The sequence below is a fragment of the Pipistrellus hanaki genome (genome assembly GCF_964339955.1).
Source record: "Pipistrellus hanaki genome assembly, chromosome: 5".
Taxonomy (NCBI): domain Eukaryota; kingdom Metazoa; phylum Chordata; class Mammalia; order Chiroptera; family Vespertilionidae; genus Pipistrellus; species Pipistrellus hanaki.
The window spans coordinates 38,612,084-38,630,007 of record NC_140507.1 but is presented as its reverse complement, the minus strand read 5'-3'; the positions used below and the strand labels follow the sequence as shown (position 1 = coordinate 38,630,007).

The 17,924-nt window shown below is 39.0% G+C and overlaps 1 protein-coding gene and 1 pseudogene across 2 annotated transcripts in view; one reads left to right on the top strand and one right to left on the bottom strand.

The window, feature by feature from the left end:
• Nucleotides 1–17,924, top strand: part of LOC311623000 (histone-lysine N-methyltransferase SETMAR-like) — a 337,010-nt gene that overhangs the window by 199,451 nt on the left and 119,635 nt on the right. The gene's annotated exons all lie outside the window — the stretch shown is intronic.
• On the bottom strand, nucleotides 17,011–17,774 carry LOC311624017 (small ribosomal subunit protein eS6-like; annotated as a pseudogene). Its single transcript has one exon. The product of its transcript is annotated as a small ribosomal subunit protein eS6-like (transcript).

The following is a 17,924-nucleotide window of genomic DNA, read 5'->3' as shown; positions in this document are numbered from 1 at the left end:
GACATGCAAACAACACAGTGCTGGGCGGTCTGAGAGCACTGCTAGCATAACCAGGAAATTACACAGAACACCACATTCCCTCTGCTCAGAGCACAAGTGTCCTCACGGTAGCACTGAACCAAAATTCAGAACTGCCCCAGAAATACACAATGAAAAGCTATAAATATGATGTGTGGGTGGATAAGAATTTGTAGTAAAGTTTAAAATCATTTATAGGGCAGCTAGAATTTTTAAAAAGTAACAAGTGTTAAGGATATGGAGAAATTGGAACTCTCATATATTGCTAGTGGGAATGAAAAAAGTGATGATTTTTGACAGTTCCTCAAAGAATTACCACATGACCCAACAGATTTCAGTGCCATGTATAAACTCAAAAGAATAAAAAACAAGGACTCAGGCCTGGCCCGTGAGGCTCAGTTGGTTGAACATCATCACTGAAAGGTAGCCGATGCAATTCCTGCTCAGGGCACATACCCAGGTTGCAAGTTCAATCTTGATTGGATGCATACAGGAGATAACTGATCAATGTTTCCCCCTCATATTAATGTTTCTCTCTCTCCCTTTCCCTTTCTTTCTCTCTAAAACCAATAAGATATTTAAAAAAAACATAAGGACTAAAATAGATACTTATACATGAATGTTCATAGCAGCACTATTCATAACAGGATGGGAAAAATGCAAATGCCCATTGACAGATGAGTGGATAAACAAAATGTAGCATATACACACAATGGAATATGATTCAGCCTTATAAAGGAACAATACTGATGAACCTAGAAAAAAATTATGCTAAGTAAAAGAAGCCAGAACTATGAACTATTCAGAAGATGCTAATTTATAGACACAGAAAACATAGTAGTGTCTGCTAACAACATTGTGGTGGGGAGAGTGATTCATGTCTTATTTCCTTTTGGGGTGATAAAAATATCTGAAGTTGGTGGTGGCAATAGTTCCAATACATTGTGAATGTCACAAATGGCACTGAATTATACACTTTTAAATGATTAAAATGGTGACTTTCATATTATATGAATTTCACCACAATAAAAAAAATCACTTGCAACTAAGTAATTGTTAAATATATGATGCAACTCTGAAATATTCCACAGTAAAAATGCTTTGATTAAAGAATACTTATCAATGCAAGATTGCTTGAATTATCAAATGTCAGCCTTAAATGTTCCATTTCTAAATAAATTTACCATTGCAGTAGAATTTCAAAAAATCTTGAAAATAGAAGAGGTTTCGTGAATATTTATCATATTGAATTGAAAAGTCAGAATGCTGTAAAGTCAAATAACATAAACCCCAAGTTCATAACTTTGGTAAGATAAGATGATTATAGATATCTACAGTAAAATACCTAGAAGTGTGTATTCCACAAAGTCTGAGAAAAACTAATGTTCTATTTTTAAAACCAATAAATTCTCAGCATTCCAAACAATTACTGTCTTATATCATTATTCAGAATTATGTATAAATATAAAGATTCATCAATAAAATTTATGCTGAGTGCTTATTATATGTCAGGCATACTTCTAGACATTGCAAATATGAAAGTTATTAAGACAGGGTTCTTGTCCTGAAGGTTCTTATGAATAAAATGGAAACCATGCATGTTTTAGATATTATAATTTTATGTATGCCAATAATGTCACCCAGGAACAGTAAAGGGATGAATAGCCAACCAGAGTCAACAGTAAAAACAGATAAATAATATTGCTTTTGTCTTCCTAATGGATATTTAAAGCAAAGCACCAATAAATCAGCATAATCATGCCATCCAGACAACTGCTAAGACACATCATGTTGGATATTTGATTTGGTAATCACATTTTCCTAAACTCCTAAGCTCTGTTTTATTCATATTCTATCTCCTCAATCAATCAAAAGAATGAATAAATGTCTCATTGTAGGCTGTTATCACTAAAAAAGGAATGTTTGACACACAGAACCCTGTCCCTGGTACTATGAATGACTCAGAATTTAGAGACAGCATCCCTACCTTTGTGTAGTTTGTTATCTGATTGGGTAGACAAAATACCCATCAGAATTATTAAAGAGCAATTACAGAGTGACATAAGATCTAAACACATGAGTCAATATAAACAAGCTTTCAAATGCTGTGAGAATGTGAAGTATGAATTGCTTCCCTGGTACCCACTGCCCTTCTAATACAATGCAGGCTATGGTTTGCATGTTCCAAGAAACAGTTCTAATCTTGATCTATTTTCTTCATATCACACACAGGAATTGGGGGGAGAGAAATCTAGGACTTTAATGTTTCCAGGCACTTTAGTAGGCATTTTTATATTTTACCTCACAAAAAAACAAGCTAGTTTATCATCATCAATCCCATTTAATACTTTCCCAAGATCACACAGTAACTATAAGTGATCATTGGGAAGGAATCATTGGACCCAGGTTTAATTTCAAATACTATTTTTTTCACACAATTTTGCTCCATGATACCATACTCCTTAGACTATACTCTATAAGTCACTAAAAATAATGGCTCTTGTCCAAAAGTACTTATCAGAATTACCCCAAAAGCTTTTTCAAAATACATATACTGAGAGCTTGCCTCAGATATATCATTCTGAAACTCTAGAGCAGAGACCTGAGAATGTATATTTTAAAAATGCTCCCAAATAATGTTACACACTTATCCAGTTAAGAAGCTCTGCCTTCAATTATGCTGCTTCAGGAAAATGATTTCATAATTCAAGAACACCTCACACAGAAGAACATGAATTTCCAGATTAAAGGCTCAACAAATACCTGGCCTAATTAATGTAATAGATCCACACCAGGCACATCATTATGAAATGTCACAACACTGAGAAAATTAATTCTGAAGATATTTTAAATCGCATATAAAAAAAATATGGAATAAGAACAGCTTTAGACATCTTACAATAATTCTGGAAGCAAGAAGATAAAGATGCAATGGCTTCAAAATCAGAAGAAAATTATCTCCAATCTAGAATTTCACACTCAGCCAAACTATTAGTCAAATATGAAGGTAAGATAAAAAGCATCTTCAGCTTGGCCAGTGCAGCTCAGTGGTTGAGCACTGATCCATAAACCAGAAGGTCACAGTTTAATTCCTGGCAAGGACACAAGCCCGGGTTATGGGCTCAATCCCCAGTAGAAGGTATGCAGGAGGCAGCAAATAGATGATTCTTTTTCATTATTGATATTGCTATCCCTCTCTCCCTCTCCATTTCTCTCTCTGAAATCCATAAAAAAATATTTCTTTAAAGATCTGCACATTATCCTTGAAGCATCTAACCCACTCATGCCCCAAAACATACTGAATTCCATATGAACTGTCCGTAGAGAACATTCTATGATAGTCATAAGTATATGACACTCAGAAGAGCAACGGATCATGAAAGGGGAGCCCTTGAATAGGACTATGAACTTGCAAATGAATTTGAATACAACAATAGTGAAATATACCCCAATCACAGAGACTTGGGCTGGGTGGGTTCTATTTGACTATAGCGTTACCCAAATAGGATTCTTTAAAGAATTCAGTCTTGCCTTACCTGGTTTGGCTCAGTGGATAGAGCATCGGCTTGTGGACTGAAGGGTCCCAGGTTTGATTCTTCTCTGAAATCCATAAAAATATATTTTTTAAAGAATTCAGTCTTAATGAGCCTCTTTTTCATCTATCTATTTTAAAGTTCATGTCATGTGTGTGAAAATCTGCATTCTCCAAGTTTCCACTTCCCTATGTGAAATATACGAAGAGGTAAATGAGTCTCCTAAGAAACAAGCTGTGAATTTGGAAGTCTTGGTTAGTCTCTGTTTTAAATGAAGGGTTTATTAACAAAAGTCCCCATTGGAACTCCATAAATGCCCAGATTAGATAGTTACTGATTCCAGACAGTAATCTAAGCATCTAAAACACCAACAAAGAAGAAGTAATATTTCTCTTTGGATAGTTGATACCTCTATATATTTATGTGCTGTTTTCATTTTTTAAAGTGTCTTTTTAAGGGAGTTAACACCATTGCATTTATAAGCAAAGGTTAAAATTTTTACGCAGGCTCTGAATCTCTGTTCAATCTTTACCTATAAGTTATAGCCAGTACTTACATTGTCAACTTAAAGCTATGACCTCCTTGTTAAACTTCACCATCCTAATTTAATAAATACATAGAAATCTGAGGTTAGCAAGCCTAGATCTATTTATTTAAGAATTTTCTCGGAGAACAAATATAATATAGTAGCCTTTTTAAAATAGAACAGGCAGCCCTAGCCGATTTGGCTCAGTGGATAGGGCGTTGGCCTGTCGATTCCGGCCAAGGCACATGGGTTGCGGGCTCGACTCCCCCCAGTAGAGGACGTGCAGGAGGTAGCCAATCAATGATTCTCTCTCATCATTGATGTTTCTATCTCTCTATCTCTCTCCCTTCCCTTCTGAAATCAATAAAAAAATATATTTAAAAAAATAAAAATAAAATAGAACAGGCAATAACCTGTTAATAAATCTGAATCAGGCATATGAGAGCTCAGACTTTTTCTAACAAGACAGATGCTTAATCTTTAATGCTTATGATAGGACTGTATGTCCATGTGACATTAGGTAAGAAAGATGGTTCCAGATGATGGACTAGAATTGCAAGGGCTCATACAGCTACTGAGTCCTGGAATGCTGTGGCTCAGGGGGAAATACAGTGGGAGTATAAATATGTGTGTTATGGACACTAACTATAGGGCAGACAGGCTGATTTGTGTCTAAGGCCACTCCTAATAAATTTATGGGTTCCTTTTACAACCTTACCAAACTAGTTGTTTCAAACACAATAGCTGAATTATCTGACTTGAATAAATTATTAAGTGTTAACAAAATGAAGAAGAGTGCTGTCAGGATAACAAGCTATGGAACCCAGTCAAAATGCTGGTAAGATCTTAAAAGTATGTACTGGAAGGACAGTGGAACACTGGGTAGGTAATCAGAAGGAAGCTAAATGGAAGCCATAATGAAGAAGAGATGATATTTTCATCAATGCCTTGGGTCTAAAAAAAAAATTACAGACTTCAGGGCTGTAGGGCTGGAAAAGATCTTAGAGATTACCTAACCCAAGTCTCTTTTTTAACAGATGAAGAAAATAAGACCTATGAAAGTTTCTAGTTGCCCACTCTCACGTGAATTTTCTTTATTTCTTGATTTGTTTTTGTCGTGGGAGAGAGAGAGAGAGAGAGATTTGTTCCTCCACATATTTTATTTATACATCCATTGTTTTATTCTTATATATGCCCCGACTGGGGATTGAACCCACAACATTTCCAGGCAGCCAGGGATCCATGTGAATTTTCTTTGATTCCTGTTTAGACTCTTTCCACCATACTATTTTGGATTCCTCAACTTAAGACTGGAACTTTAAACCATCCCAAAACTCCATAATCTTTCCTGATAAGGGATTTCATGGGTATAAACTCTGGCCCCTTAGGCTTCCTCCTTGCAAGTCAACCCTTCCACTTTCCGCACACCACAGAAAGCAAGTAAATACTAATGTAGCATACTTCTCTTCCTAACTTCATGGAGGCAGCAAACTGGTAGCCAGGTCCACCAGCAAATCATTTGTTGCTCCAATGATGAAGGAAAAATCATAGGAGCATCACCCTTTGGAGAATGCACTCCTTGGAGACAAGGTAAAGGGATAACATGATGGACATGCTAAGAAACAAATTTCCAAACCAGGTCTGCTGGTGGGAGAGAAGAGAAAACCCATAGTATATAATTGGCAAACATTTGCACTGAGTCTCAGGTGGGTGATTCACAAATGTCAAGTGAGGAATTAATTTAAGAAAGTCATATGGTAACTTCATCGCCTTTCTGGTGATTTATATACCTGTCATTCTTTCAGCAAATATTTACTGAACACCTACTCTGTGCCAAGCACTGATTTAGACACTGAAGATACAGTAGTGGAAAAGCCATTGCTCTTAGTCATTCAAACATGAAGTGACAATTCTCCTACCATTTCTTGCCAGCCCCTCTGTTATCAGTATTGTATATCCTTTCCGATAGCTCTTTTATCTTTTTTCCCCGTTATGCTTGCTTCTAGAGCCAGCACATTCGCCTAGGCCTTCATCATCTCAAGCCTAAACCAGTTTTTGAACTGCTTTCCCAATCTTCTTTCAATCTAAAATGTACAGATTATAATTTTTTAAATCCTGAATTTTTCTGGGTAGTTCAATTCTCAAAAGCTTCATTTGGCTTCGCACATCCTATCTCAAACTCCCAAAGTCCATGTCCCAGCCTCCAAGTTCTGGCTCCAACTCTTCTGTCCAAACTTAATCAATAGGAATCCTATTCAAAAGCGATTTTAAACTGTATTAATGTTTTTTACCAAATTTCCTTTAAGTTTACATACACACAAAAAAAAGAAAAGATTTGTGAGACAAGCAATTCTTTCATTTAGGTGAGTTAAGTCCCTAAAAAAGTTATTTTTATCGCAACATAGACATGAATTTTCTCATAGAAACAATATTATTATAAATATTTTCACTCTTGACTAAGAAACTAATGCTCAACATTTTTATTATAGGTCATTAGTAGAATTTTCTCTTCTATAGCAACAGCTGTATTTCTAACCAAGCGTCTATTGAGCACCCCTTTATGAAACCTATAATCACCATCAATTAACTATAAGTTAACCTCTCTGTGCAGTGTAAAACATAAAGATATTTAGTGTATATGTAAGCAATCTAGGTAATACAATCTTAAGAATGCATTTCATATGATATACTATCAAAGCTTATACAATTTTCTTTGCTTATTTGATAACTTCCACTTTATATTCACTGCAGTGAAGCTGAAGGTGAGAGACACCTTGACCAAAGACATAGAATTTAGAGAGAATCCAAGATGGCTGCTCGGGTAGGCACCTAGCCGCAGCCGCACGCAACAATTTCAATAAAATACAACTAAAATATAAAATGGACATTACCCAGAACTACAGGAAAGTCAACTGACTGGAAATTCTACAACGAGAAGCAAGGAGAAAACCAGAAGGAAGCGCAGAGGAGCTGTAAAAGCCCAAGGTACGGAGACACGCGGCGCACGGAGAGGACGGAGCCGGAGAGGAGGGAGGCCGAGTGCCTGGCTGGCGTTCCCTAGCGGGAAGGAGATAAACACTCTGACTGTGCTGGGCCCCCAACTGCTCTGAACCCCCGTTCTAGGCCAGACCCTGGGGACCCAGGCTCATCCAGAGGGAGCTGGGCTGTAAGGCGGTACTCGGGGAAGCAGCGAAAGGAGGTCCCAGAGGCGCGCACACAGCGCGCAGAGAAGGGCCGGCCGGCTGTGCCGTAGGACTGCCCTGGCGGGAAGGAGACAGGCTCCAGACTGCTCTGAACGCCACCTCCAACTCCACTTCCAACTGAACTGAACCCCAGTTTCGGGCCCATTGCGGGAGAGCTTACACTGTTTGGTAGCAGGCGAAAATCGAGGGCACCTTTCTCTCAGAGGCGCTTGCAACAAGTACTGAAGGACCCTGAGTCTCAGGAGTCGCACAGGGCGGGGCTGACGGAAGCCAAGGCTGTAGGCGCCACCCTGAAACTCCGCCCCATCAGAAAAGCTGCCTGCGAAAATGCCTAAACCAAATAGATCACAAAGGAAAGAAATGGAGGACAAAAAGCGACTGGATATAGAGTTCAAAACCACACTTATAGGGTTTTTCAAGAGACTCCTAGAAAAGGCCGATAAAATAAATGAGACCTATGAGGATATGAAAAGGGATCAACAAGAAATGCTAAGGGATCAACAAGAAATAAAGAATACATTGTCTGAAATAAAAAATATTCTACAGAGTCCTAAAAACAGAATAGAAGATCGCAAGAATCAAGTCAAAGATTTGGAACATAAAGAGCCAGAAGACACTCCTCTGCAGAAGCTAGAAGGCAAGAGAATCCAGAAAATTGAAGATAATGTAAGAAACCTCTGGGACAACTTCAAACGATCCAACATCAGAATCATGGGGGTCCCAGAAGATGAGAGAGAGCAAGATATCGAAAACATACTGAAAGAAATAGTGACAGAAAACTTCCCCCACCTGGGGAAAGAATTGGACTTACAAGTCCAGGAAGCACACAGAACTCCAAATAAGAGGAATCCAAAGAGGACCACACCAAGACAAATCATAATTAAGATTCCAAGAGCAAAGGACAAAGAGAGAATATTAAAAGCAGCAAGAGCTAAGCAGGTGGTTACCTATAAAGGAGCACCTATACGATTGTCAGCTGATTTCTCAACAGAAACCATGCAGGCCAGACGGGAATGGCAAGAAATATTCAAGGTGATGAATAGCAAGAACCTACAGCCAAAAATACTCTACCCAGCAAAGCTATCACTCAGAATCGAAGGTCAGATAAAGAGCTTCACTAATAAAAAAAAGCTAAAGGAGTTCATCACCACCAAACCAGAATTATATGAATTGCTGAAGGGGGTTCTTTCAGAAGAGAAAGTAAATAAGGATAAAAATTATGAACAACAAATACGTAACTATCAACAAGTGAATCTAAAAACCAAGGAAATTAAAAAAAAAAATCTGATGAACAATATTAACTGTTGAATATAATAGAATCAGAGGTATGGAAGGGGAGTGAACTGATGATTCTTGGGGAAAAGGGGAGAGGGGAATGTGGGAAGAGACTGAACATAAACTGTGCACCTATGGATGAGGACAATGGGGAGTGGGGAAAGGGTAGAGGGTGGGGTGGGAAGGGGGGGAAAGGAACACTTGTAATAATATGAACAATAAAAATTTATTAAAAAAAAAAAAAAAAAAAACAAAGACATAGAATTTAGGAGAATTATTTTGGGTCAATCCTGACAACATCTTTGAGAAAGAGAGACCTAGAGCTACTTGCAACTCTCAGTGATCTCTCTCAAGAAATTTTTTGTTGTGGGAAACTTAAAGCTTGAGCATTAGAGGCTAAATTAAAGGTTTTTGTGTGTTTGAAAACTTTCTGGAGCAGTATTATCACTAACACAGCCATGCTAAATAACTAAATAAGACCAGCCAGCATGGCTCAGTGGTTGAGCACTGACCTATGAACCAGGAGGTCAATGGTTTGATTCCTGGTAAAAGGCACAGGCTTGGCTTGCAGACTTGGACCCCAGTGGGGAACAATTAATGATTTTATCTCATCATTGTTTCTATTTCTCTCTCTTTCCCCTCCTCTCTGAAGTCAATTTTAAAAAATACTTTTTTAAAAAATAAAATAAAATAACTCAATAAACATTCCTCTTCTAATCTCTGATCACTTCTTACTTCATAGTGTTAAAAAGAACCAAAGTGTGGTTGGCAAAGCTAACCCCAAGAACTCAGTACCAAGTTTGATTTGGACCGAGTAAAGTTAATCACTCTATTTTGGTCACAACTAGGGTGTTGGCTTACAGTTATGGAAGGCAGCCAGTTTTCAATATGTAATCAGTCATTTAGATGGATTTTTTGTAGATAGATTATGTCCTCAGGTTAGTGGCTAATTTTTTGACAAGTAAATGAAACTGTTAAAGACAAATGTTTTTGCTCCAGTGTGTACCAAAAGCCTTTAAGTATGTGGATTTGTGGATCAGTAAGTAGACTTGTGCCTCAAGAGTGAGGATTTAGTTCTATCTGTGGACATGGAAGATGTTTGTTATTATAGCAAGTTACAAAATTCTATGTGCCCATTAATTTTACTTAGTTAGCTTTAGTTTATACTAACAGAGTCCCTCAAGGTAGCTTTTAAAGGGAAGAGAGCGGTTTAGAAGAATCGAGAGAGCAATAAAAGAAACAGGTATCTCAGAAGAACCATGGTACAATAGAGACAGCCCTCAAAGGAATGGGAGCCATCAAACACGGAGACAATTTGGATACTAAGTACTCTCTTCCCTTCTCTCTCACGATCACCCTCACTCTCGACCTAGTTCTGTTCTTCTCTTACTCTTGATTGGCTCCCTCACCCTATTCTGTGTGAATATGAATCTCTGCTTCCTCACATAAAGCATGGTTCCTGCTTCTTCACAGCCTTTATGTCCCACTAAAGTAGTTCTGGTTGCTCATGGCTGGCATCCACTCTGATTGGCAGATGAATATGCCATATCATTTGATAAATATTTTAAATATCTATTGTGTATAAACACATGCACATATACATGCACATATGGAGGAGGGCAGAGATGTGTAAGGAAACAGAGACAAAATCATCAGAGGGAAGGAGAACCAAACCAGAACCAGTGGAGGAAACTGTAACTGTCACCACACAAATATAGAGTTTATATATACACTAGCAATACACCACAAAGGAATTTCCTTCAGCCCAGTGCTAGAAATAACTTTCTCATCTTCATTTATATATAGAATATGGTTAGTAAAAGGAAGGAAGTATTTGAAGAAATTTATTCTCTCAATCTCCAGAGAATGTGTGCTTCCCTGGAGAAAGGTGAGAAAATAGCTCATTAATATATCTTTCTACAATATATCAAAGCAGTCAGGTACTCAGACCCTCTTAATTAAATACATGAGAGCTAGGAAACATAAAGCTCTCATAGCAGCATCAGCTTTAAGAATCAAGTGGTTTCCCATAAGAAATCTGAAGGAGTGCACCTTTCATATTCACCTCAATGTCCTAGCACACTGTAAACAGTCAATATTAGTAAATATTCTATAAAAGTGTCAAGTATTTTAATTAAATATCACTTATAGCTGATATATATATTGTTTTAGCCCCCGTATTCATCATGAATCTCCTTACAGGAAACACTCCCACCCATTTCAAGCCACGTGGTTTGAATGGCTGACTCCCATGCTTAAATCTAGTGTGAGCCTTGACTAGACTAAGTTAATCAGCAGATTCCATCCTTTTACCCAAAGTGATTGATTTCAGGATGGGCACATGACCCAATTCAGCCACTGATTACCAGACCTGGGGCTTTTGTTCACATGCCGAGGATGAGTGGTCTCCTTCTCCCCACCAGACTTGAAGTCCTGGCAGTGCGAAGTCTTGGGAGGCTGCAGCCTTCTGTCAGCCATGAGGGGAGATTCTGTCTAAGCATGAAACTCGTATGTGGAAGAGAGAGAAGTGAGGTGAGACCTGGCAGCCCTGATGTTTCTGAATTAACTGTGTCAAACAACAGTTAAGCCAGTCTCCCTACTGAACTTCTCAGTTTTAAAGGCAGTAAATCCCCTTTTTATAGTAAACCTATTTGAATTGAGTTTTCTTCACTTTCAACCAAAGATAGTTAACTGATACACTGCTTATAACATATAAATGCTGATTTGTTTCTTTGATTTCTTCCAGGAATAAATATAGAACAGACCCAGTCAGAAATAAAACTTGCCAATAAAGTATTCTGTAAGGAGGCCTTCTTACCTCGTTTTGAACATTCTGGACCCCTAAATCTTGAGTTTAACTAATTAAACTGAATCTTTACAATATTGATGTTTATTTATTTTAAAAGACCATACATAAGTTCAGAACAGATTGTTGAGAATGATAACCTACCTTATGGATTGAGAACTATAAACAAAAAAATGAAAACCATAAAAAAAATTAACTAAATTTGGCTACCAAAAGAGTTTTTAGTTTTGTCCAGATGTCTGTTTCCTTTCACTGTTCAAGCCAATCCTCTGTCTTTTTCAGGTTAGGTATGAGGTAGCACATCACTTCTGAGTATTGGCACCCTGGTTCATACCTATTGCAGTTATTTGCAGCTCTATCTACACTGCCTCCAAATTCATTTTAGAATTCCAAATTCTTATTAATAAAACTCCTAAAGAGGTCTCACCAGGCCTTCCTAGTACTTCAGACAATTTTTAGCTCCATGGTTCTTCCCAATTTAAAAACAAAATGAATTTCACAAACAGAATTGAAATGTCAAATTTTACTACCATCTGGATTTAAACACTGCAAGAAAAACTAGGTTTGGGTTGTTTTATTTTTGTAGCCAAAGTGAATGGATTATAGTAGTTTGTTTTCAGACCATTTACCTCTCTATCCTGCATTTCACTCTGGGATAATAAGGTATGCAAATGAAAAGGAGACAATCCAGAAAATTCTAAGAGGGAGTCTGTAAAATTCAGTAGTTGCATTCAATATAATGGGAGAAAAATCTTCCAACTCCTCTTCATCATGATGATGAAGATAAACCGATCTGCTCACTGCACTGAATTTAGAGCCGTGAATATGAGTTAACAACTTGGCTCTGCTCCTCTTAGGGTTTACAATCTGATATATGTACAGACATAGAGGATATATAGGCAACTTCACAAAGGCTTTATGGTCCATCCATTTAAAGCACTAGGCAGCTCCATGGCCTACATGGGAGCAGAAAGAATGACAGCAGCTGAGACATCAGGTGGGATAGATCTGACAATGGAGAAGTAACAGTGAGGGAGGTGAGTTTACAGTGCTCCTGGCATGGATACCAAAGACATCACTTCTTGGAAGAGCCCAGGACTGTGACACATGCAAAAGGTAGCTGAGTAATTCCGTGCAGTGGAAGAAACCCTACAGAGTGCGTTTGATTCTCTGGAGAACCTCTGAGAGGCTGGCCAAGGACTATCCACAAATTTTAGAGATATGGAAACCAAGACCTCTCTGTCTACAGGTCCTGAGGCAAATGGGGAGTAAAAGAAAAGACATCTTCCACATGAGAGGGACAGCCAGGTTTCAGTTAGAGGAAGAAGGGGAAGCAAATATTCAGAGAAGAGTGTGAGACATAGGAGAGTTTGCTGATGGCAAACCAGGCATTCCAGAGTACAGTGGAAGAATATGATATTACAGGAAAGCAAAGTAAATTGAGTCAGATTAGGGGAGGTAGAAGGCAATTTTGAGATAAGCAACGTATGATGATGGTCTGGGAGGTTTGGGCTTCTAGTACTGACTGAGGTAACTGGGATGCGGGGGGGTGTTGAGTACAGTCCTGGAAAGCTGGAGGAATGTGAATAACCAGTGTCATCCAGAGTACTTAGCTGGGATGTGTGAGGGTTTCTAAGAGACCAGCTCATCAGTGAGCTGGCTGGGGGAAGAGCTGTCTCACTGGGAGCACCCTGATCTCCCCCTTCATTGCAGTACTGTCACAGCCTGAGCACCTGTGGGGCTGTTGGCTGCTCCCAAAGGTAACAGGTGTAGACCAAAAGACCATTGTCTTAGAGAAGATATTTTTTTTGACATTTTACTTATTTCAGAGAGGAAGAAAGAGGGAGAGAGAGAGAGAAACATCAGAGATGAGAAAGAATCATTGATCAGCTGCCTCATACACGCCCCCCACTGGGGAATGAGCCTGCAACCCAGGCATGTGCCCTTGACCAGAATCAAACCTGGGACCCATCAGTCCACAGGCCAACGATCTATCCACTGAGCCAAACCAGCCAGAGTGTAGAGAAGATATTTTTGTGGCAACAGGAAAATGAGGCACATGAGTTGGAGCCACTAGACTCAATTCTTCTGGGGAGATAAAGGAGATTATAATTGTTTTCTTGCCACCTGGCATTCTAGCATTTAGCCAACAAGTTTCCTTTGCTCTGTTTTTCCCCATTCCCTAAATTGTGCCTCATTGGGCTTCAGAAAAGTCTTCTTATTCCTTGATCATTATTTTAATAAATGGTACAAGTATGTATATGTAATCGATTTGCTATCATGCAACATTACCAAAAAACTCCAATGATATTTCAGATAACTTCTACTTCCTCATCACCCTTTGCTCTCATTTCCATGAAAATAAAACAACAGGTGAACAAAGACATGTGACAGGTAGTTAGATGATAGATAGATAGATAGATAGATAGATAGATAGATAGATAGATAGAACAGACAGACTTACAGATCAATAAGTAGATAGATGATAGATAATAAATAAATGAGAAAAGGGAAGGGGAGAGAGGAGGAATAAAAGAAGAGAAGAGAAGAGAAGAGAAGAGAAGAGAAGAGAAGAGAAGAGAAGAGAAGAGAAGAGACGAGAACAGAAGAGAGGTAGGAGAGGGGAAGAAAGAGTAGAAGAGGGAAGAGGAGAAGAGATGAGTATGATCTGAGTAACCCTTTGATGGCTAAAAAATGTCTAGGTATTCTTTGGACTAATCCAGTCCCATAACCTTATAAGAAGGATAATATTATTTATAAATTTAATCAACTAATTTCCTAATTCCCCAACTTCTATATCTAGAAAAATACAGCTCCCTGAGACATGTTCATTTGAAGCAGGAAAGGTCTAAAGGAAGAGTTAGAAGGCCACTCTGATATTCAGTTTCTTAACCTGATCAGAACTGACTTTACAATCACCAGGGTAAAAAAGTCAGTTCAGAGACAAAGCCAGACTCTAGTCCAAAGACCTGCTATAAATAGAGCCTGAACCCTGCTCTTGCCAGGAAAATTTGGAGGCTTAAATCGGGGTTAATCTCTCCATAATGGTGAGGAACTGGCATTGTCTCTCAAGAAGGATAAGCAAGTGGATTATTTCAGCTCAAGAAGGGAGTCAGGAGCAGTTTCAAGGGCCATAGGCAACAGAGTGCTCACTTAAAGTCCCTACAGTGAGTATATTCCCTCAGTGGTCCATAAGACTTCCCCTATTCTTCCTTTAAAAAGCACCATGGTTGCCCTAGCTAGTTTGGCTCAATGAATAGAGTGTCAGTCTGTAGACTGGAGGATCCCGGATTTAATTCCAGTAAAGGGCACATGCCTGGGTTGCAGGCTCCATCCCCAGTTGGGGGCATGCAGGAGGCAGCCGACCAATGATTTGCTCTCATCCTTGATGTTTCTCTCTCTTTCTCTCCCTCTCCCTTCCTCTCTGAAATCAATAAAAATATATTTAAAAATAGCCGGGATCGGTTTGGCTCAGTGGATAGAGCGTCGGCCTGCGGACTGAAAGGTCCCGGGTTCGATTCCGGGCAAGGGCATGTACCTTGGTTGCGGGCACATCCCCAGTAGGGGGTGTGCAAGAGGCAGCTGATCGATGATTCTCTCTCGTCGATGTTTCTAACTCTCTCTCTCTTCCTCTCTGTGAAAAATCAATAAAATATATTTAAAATATATATATATTTAAAAATAAATAAGCACCATAGTTTTGTTTTGGTTATAGAAACTATAAAACATTCCAGAGACTCAGATGAAATGTACACTTAGCCTTAGACACACATTCTCAACCTCTGATGTACATATGAATTCCTCAATGAGGAGCTCCCAGAACCCAGCCCTCAGAGTTGATGAATTCAAATACCTTACTTCATTTCATCCTCATGTGTAATCTCTGGAGAAGATGTTCTTTTCTTTCCCATTTTATAAATGAAACTGAAACTGAAGGTTGAGTAGCTTTGCCAAGTTACTCCTTTAATGCACGGGAAGGCTGGTCTTATATGCAGGGCATCTGATGCCAGATCTTGTGTTGTATTGACTCTGTGAACACCACCCTGTCCACTTGCAGGAGGCTTCTGTAATTCAGAAGGAACGGATTTACTTTTAAATATGGCTTATTTGGGGGAACATCTGCACTGTATAAAGATGGTATGGTAGTTACCCAAGCAAATGGGAACTTGTTTTTAAAAATTCTATAACATTTCAAAGAAAGTAAAATTTCCACCACCACCCCCCCCAAAAAAAGTGTGAGAATTATTCCTCCAGGGCACATAACTATTTATATAACTACTGCAACTTTTAAAACAAAGTTAGTGTATGGTGACATCTATTCAATTAAAAGAGAGAAAAAGAGAATTCCCCTGACTTCTTCAGGTTTATGGTAAGCATTTGGGCATTGTTGTGCAACAGCTCCATTCTATATTCCAAAACATTTATGTGGTATAACACACTTGAGCTATATTTACTTATGGTAGTTAGCTTTATAATCAGTTTAAGGTAATCCAGCCAGCAGTCTAATTAGATTTTTTGAGAACTCCCCAACTCCTCCAGCCTCCTCTTAAATGTCTGTTTCTGTTATCCTTCCTCTCCTTCAATCTCAACATTTTCATCCCTATCCAAATGGACTCTAGCAATTGACCATCTTATTTCACTTCATCAGCTTCTTTAATATGACTTCTAATCTCCCTTCTAATGTGAATAAGCATTCTTCATGCTTTCTTCACACACTTCTCATGCTGTCTTATATTCCCAAACCTTTATTTAATAACCGCTCCTCATTTCAGGTGAAGAACATCTGATTTCCCCATCTGATTTCCATCTGCCATCCCTCCTTATGGCTGTTCACAGACCTGAAGGATCCTCCCCAGTTGCTTTAGAACCAGGCTCTGTATCTTCCTCCACACCCACTCTTCCACCATTGTCTTTGGCTTTTCCTCTACACTTGAAACACTCCATCATCTTTGGGAAGATCTATACTTACTGATGACCCTGATATGGGCCTCCTTCCTCTTCAATCCCAGAAAACACTGTCTTCATTCCAACTCAGCCTCCTTTCAATATAGTCAAATCTTAGCTTTTTAAATTATATAATAGAGGCCCAGTGCATGAAATTTGGGCACTGGGAGGGAGGTGGGGTACTCAGCCCGGCTTGCACCCTCTTGCAGTTCAGGCCCCTCGGGGGATGTCCAACTGCCAGCTTAGGCCCAATCCTGGTCCAATGTTCAGATAATTCACTACCTTCCTATGGAAATGTACTCACACCAAATGTACAAATGTACATACATATCTTTACAACACCTTGATCTCTACAGTTTGAAACTTCCATCCCAAACCATCCTCTCTCCCTCTCTTCCCTATTTCTATAGTAACGCTATCCACCTATGCAAACCTGCACCAGCTCTTGTTGAAAGTTTCACAATAACTTTGTTAGTGGTCTGTTCACCATCAGTCTCTTCCTACTTAACTTTGCAAGTTTCACCTTCCTAAAAACATCCCAGATCATGACACTTCCTGTTCAATAGCCTGTCATAGACCCCACAAGCTTATTGAATGGAGCAGACTCCCTAGCTTGGCAATCACAGCCCTGCGTATATGACCAAAGTCACTACTATTTTTTTCTTTTTTTTATTTGCTGTCCTTTATTTGTTAGTTACAAAAATATCATTTTTTACTGTACTCAGACTTGGAAGTAGGAGCTCTCAGAGAGGTCAGTCTACATCTCTTGGTAATCTGTTCCTGCATTTTTCTTTGACCTCCTTCATTCTCTTAGCCAAAAATTTGAGCATATTCTTCGGCCTCTTCCTTATTTTTCTTAGTACATTCTTTCTTAAGAGCAATATGCTTACATTTGTGCTGCAAGACATGTGGAGGAACAAGACATTGTCTTGAGTGCTTTAGTCCTACCTTCTTCGTTTAGAGGCTTTCTCAAAACGTATTTGCCAACATCATCTTCTTCAGAGAGATTGAAGTTTGTGGATTCTGCTAGCTCTTTTGGGCCCCAGGTGATGAGGCACAGTGGCATCAGGGAGACCAGGAATATCTTTCTCCACTTGTTTACAATGACCAAGTTGAGAACTCTTGAGATTGTATTCACAATGCAACCCCAAACAGATTTGAATTTTCTCTCTCCAGTTCTCCTTGGTCAAAAAAAAGGAGTGCCCCTTACTTAGCAGCAGGCAGACTCTGCCTGGGTGAAGACACCCTGCTTCATAGGAAAACCTTGTCATTCCCACCACTGATTTGGACCACATAACCTTTCCACCCTTCTTCCAGAACGTCAGCAGCAACTTCTGTGGCCATACGCTCCTCATAAAAGTTACAAAATTTTTGTTCATTGTCCACTTCAATGAGTTTCTGGCAGCCAGTGACTGTGAAGAGGTGTTGAGCTTCATCCTGAAGCAAACAACAGCCTCTGAGATGCCACCAAAAAGAGACTACTACATATTTCTTAATCCCTTTTTCCTCCCAGATCACCATTCATGCACATTTGTTTATGCATTTCCTTTGGCCTATAAAGCTTTCATCCCCAACTAAAACTACTGAAATCTGACCAACATTCAAAGTTCTGCTCAAAT